Genomic DNA, 5035 nt, shown 5'->3' on the forward strand with positions numbered 1-5035 from the left:
TGATACCAATTGTCGAAACAATCGGTACCGTTATAGAGTCGCGCAGCGGAATAAAATATAGATAGCGGAAAGCGTGTAACGATCACAACACAAGTTAAAAAAAATTTTATCGAACAGTTGATGTGCTAAGAGTTTAGGGATCAAGAAAATCAACACAAAATTTTTATCCTGGTTCGAATCAAAAGATTCTACGTCCAGGCGTTAATCACTATAAATAGTAATTAACCTTTTTCACTAAAATATGGTTTCAAGATTACAATCAGATAATCAAAATAAGCAAAGAATAGAAAACACCTTCCTTCGACAAACGAACGGAAGAACCTGCTCAGCCAACTTGAAAAGAACCGCTCCGACCTTTGACGCACAAAACGCGACCTTCTCCTATTCACAAGACCAGGCAAGAGCACTCTATCACTTTGAGAACTTCCTCAGACAAACTGTATTCTCAAAATGGCATAGATCCTTTTCACTCACAGAGAGCTTCCCTTAGGCACAAAGCTCTAATACTCTCAATTGAAAAGTTACTTCTAAGTGTTGTGAAGACCTCTATTTATAAGCCTAGTTTCGTGCATGGTTAAAAACTGAAAAGACATCTCCCAACTGTCACTGATAATCGATTATCATAAGGGATAATCGATTATTTGTGTCCGTTATGGGGTTTTCAAAAGAGTGATAATCTCCCAACTGCCACTGATAATCGATTATCATAAGTGATAATCGATTATTTATGTCCGTTATGGGTTTTTCAAAAGAGTGATAATCGATTATCCTGAGCAATAATCGATTATTCCAGAGACTTGGACAAAATTAAATGAAAGACTGATAATCGATTATTCTGTGTAATAATCGATTATTTGCGCAAGCAACTCTCTTCTAAACTGGTTCGTGATAATCGATTATTCCTCTTGATAATCGATTATTTGTGCAATGACTCACTAAATACGAAAACTTCTAAGAGTTTTTACATCACTACATTTTATCCTATACATTTGTTTCTACAAAATGCGTTTAACAAAGATGTATTTAGAGTCTTCAATTCTTCAGCTTTTATCATCATCAAAATTTCACAGTAGCTTCAAGATACCAATGCTCCTCATTGGTAACAGGAACAAGTCGGGGTATAAAGTAACAAGTCTTGTGATGTCAGTTTACCATGTTTGGATGAATGTTAACATGTCATGGGAGTGTGTGAAATATGGATCAATGAGTATGCTTTAATTGTTCTTTTATATGAATCTATGAGTGATTACATGAATTAACTGTGTTGTATGTATAACATGCTTTTTATATCTAGCTCACCCTTGCATTGTTTGTGTTGTGTGCTGTTTGGGTATGTTTCTTTGGCGATGATCATCCACTTGGATGGGAGCAGATGACGGGGAGGATACTTTGGAAGCAGCTCTTGATGAAGACGGCAGTGCTGCAGTTTAGATTAGCTAGACTTATTTCGTAATTCTTAATGTTTGGAAGAACTCATGTGTGTTTTAAGTTTTAAATTCTCCGTGATTTTCATGGAGAAATTCTAATACTCTTGTTGTCAATTCCGCACTATTCTGAGGATGACTGTAATCCTTAAATTACTCTTGACTGCTTTCCTATATTATGCATGATGACGTCTTTATTATATATGGATGATGTATATAATTGGGACGTTACAACGAGCGTACCTGAGCTGGCAGCTTCAGCGCCCGTTATTGCATAGACTCGACCAACAGCCTGTGCTCGTCCACCCCTTCCTTGTTGCATTCTCCCAGCATTTGGCGGCCTCATTGCCGCTCGTCTGCCCATATTAGACTCGCGCTCTAGATGTCCGTTCTTCCCACAGCGAATACAGATCTTTACCCCCAACAACTGAGGACACGAAGATCGGTAGTGTGGTCCTCCACACTGAAAACACCTGACTGTTCCATGCTGCCCAGACTGTCCGGCAACAACCATAGCTTGAGAATTCGATGGTTGTGCTGGACGAGCGTACGACATCCTGCCCCGATTCAGGTTAGGTCTGGACATGACTGGTCCCCTAGCTGTTTGCTGCTGCTTCTTCTGTCGTTCTGCTTCGGCCACATTCCTCTCCAACACTTTGGCCCTCTCAACCATTGCAGGAAACGACTTAATACAAAGGCTGGATATCGGTACTTTCAGATCGCTCCTCAGCCCATTCTCAAACTTCCGACACTGCCATTCTTCACTGGTTGCCATCGTATTAAATCGAACCAGATGCTTGAACTTGTTGGTGTACTCAGAAACGGACATACCACCTTGCACCAACTGAAGAAACTCTACTTCCTTGGCGAAACGAACGCTGTCGGGGAAATACTCCTCATAAAACTTAGCCCTGAAGACTTCCCAAGAAATGGGACTATGAGTGTCCGTCAGTAACATCTTTGCACTTGACCACCAATGACTGGCCTCTCCAGTCAGCAGATACTCAGTGAAAGCCAACCTACGGTCGTCCGGACATCCCTTGGCATCGTAAATCCGTTCCATGTCACGTAGCCACTGGTCTGCCTCGTCAGGAAGGCACTTCCCATCAAATTTGGCCGGACGATGCTACAGGAAATTTTCCAAACTCCACTCGGTCTGAGGATTAGTGTTTGAAGTAGACGCCCCGGGCGTGCCCTAGTGGTCGCAATGATCTCCATTAGTTGCCTCTGGGTCGCTTCAAAATTTGCACGAGCGGCCTCTAAACTTTGTAAGGCAGCCGCGTTCTGCTGCATCAAAACAGCATTCTGCTCTTGTAGCCTTTCGATCACCGATTCCAACAACCTGGTGTTGTTGGGCACATCATGTTCATTGGTCTGTGGTGGAGGAGGAGGAAGTCTTGGTGCCATTAGTTCTCTGAGAAACAGAGAAAACGATCATTAATTAAGTTCAAAGAGTCTAAAATACTCAATAAAGAACGTTGAGCACACAGCAAAACAAGCATGGTGTACTCACAACCTACAATGTCCTTAAAAGAACAAAACTGCTCTGATACCACTAATGTGACATCCCAAAAATACAGTATTAAACCATAAAATTAGAAAATCACATTTAATAATAATTCAGTACAGTTTCCCAACTAAATAAAACCAAACGAACGCTCAAGGACGAACGTCCTTGAATATAGTCTTACAACAATAAAGAACGAACGTGTAAAGTCGCACGTCCATACCAGAGTTACAATTAACAACCGAACGTAAAATTAAAACCTGACCGAACGGTTTACACAGGAAAACACCGAACAGTCATACATAATAGAATTAAAGGATTGGCCGAACGTCTCACTGCTCGGTCTTCACTTCAACTTCAACCAAATTTTCTTCGTTCAGAGCATCTTCCAAACGCTCGTCTCCCTCTGCTCACATCCACACGGATGATCATTGCAATGACAGGACGGACGTACAAAACGAGACAACACAAGGAAAAACGCAGGGTAAGCTTATGTAATTTAACTCATGCATCAACATACAAATTCATGAAATCAATTCATCACACATGAACACAATTCAACATACGTACTATATAAAACTCAACACTCGACTGACCGTCCGGACTGTATGAATTCTGCATAGTTACAGGCGTTCGTGCACCCGGGTGGTGTGGTAACTGGCACTCTCATCAGTTGCCACCCAAGGTTAGTCCGTTCCGTCCAAATTTCAGTTATGTGACGAGGACCTCCTGCCGTTCCCACGCATGACGTGCGCCCTCTACTTGAGGACGAGCACTCACGGAACATCAGGATCGAACAGCCAGCATTAACTTCCCACAGTCATACATTTACAAATTCTCAAATTCTCAATCAGGAGTCGTCCCAACCCGGAACGCTCGTTCAACATCACAACTTTCATCTCATATACTGTTCATCATTTATTATTCATCATTTCATAATCATTTTCATCATTCATAAGGATGACCTTCAAAAACCGAACGTCCTGCCCTCACCAAGAAAACGAGGACGAACCATGCTGACTGGACCAAAAGGACGCTCGTTAAGAGTCGGAGTACGAACGCTCAGTATAAGACTGAGCACCATTTTGAGAACGAGCGCTCAATCTAAGACCAAGCTCCTGTTTAGAACGAGCGTTCGGGATAAAACCGAACACTCTTTAGAACGAACGTTCGGTGTAAGACCGACCACCAATTTGAACGAACGTTCGGTATAAGGACGAACACCAATTAGAACGAGCGCTCAGCATAAAACCGATCACCCTAAAGGACGAACGCTCAGTTCAGAACCGAGCAAAATTAGGACGAACGCTCAGTGTGAGACCGAGCACCAATTAGAGCGAGCGCTCCCTTCAAAACCGAGCACTCTAAAGGACGAGCGCTCAGTACAAAACCGAGCACCATTTAGGACGAGCGCTCAGTTCAAAACCGAGCACCCTTTTGGACGAACGTTAGGTGAGACCGAACGTTAATAACCTTGAAATAATAGATTTCGAGAAAAAGTCTAAGGGATTTTCGAAGAAGTATTTACGAATGGTAAAGTATACTATTGCATATAAATATAAAGGAATGGGATTTATCAAAGAACACCGAACACCACAGTAATTGACCGAACGCTCAAACAAAGCTTTAGAACATGAGGACGCTCGTCCTCAACAAGGTTCCATCCAAAATGAACGAATCCCATTATGACCATTTAAAATAAGGAAACCGAACGGACAAAGACCGTTCGGCACGGACGTTCATCATGGGAAAACTCTTTTTCAATCCATATCATGTGAACTCATATACCTCATTTCACCAAATAACGAACGTTCATGCAATTCAGTAAATCAAATATCATGCATTATACTCATACCATCAAATAACGAACGTTCATACAGTTCATACATATCATACATCATGCATTAATTTCATGCAGTAAATTAACGAACGTTCATACAAAGCACACCACATGAATTAAATCAAATAAGCTTCCCTTACCTGGAAATGACGAACGTCCACAGACGTAGAGACACAACTTCCACTGTAGCTTCCACTCGTTAACGCTCGTTAACTCAACTACCACCAGTAACGTTCGACACTATTAAATCTCCTACTGTTACGA

The sequence above is a fragment of the Vigna umbellata genome, chromosome 9 (assembly GCF_029865625.1).
Source record: "Vigna umbellata cultivar VRB3 chromosome 9, Vumbellata_1.0, whole genome shotgun sequence".
In the NCBI taxonomy this organism is placed as follows: domain Eukaryota; kingdom Viridiplantae; phylum Streptophyta; class Magnoliopsida; order Fabales; family Fabaceae; genus Vigna; species Vigna umbellata.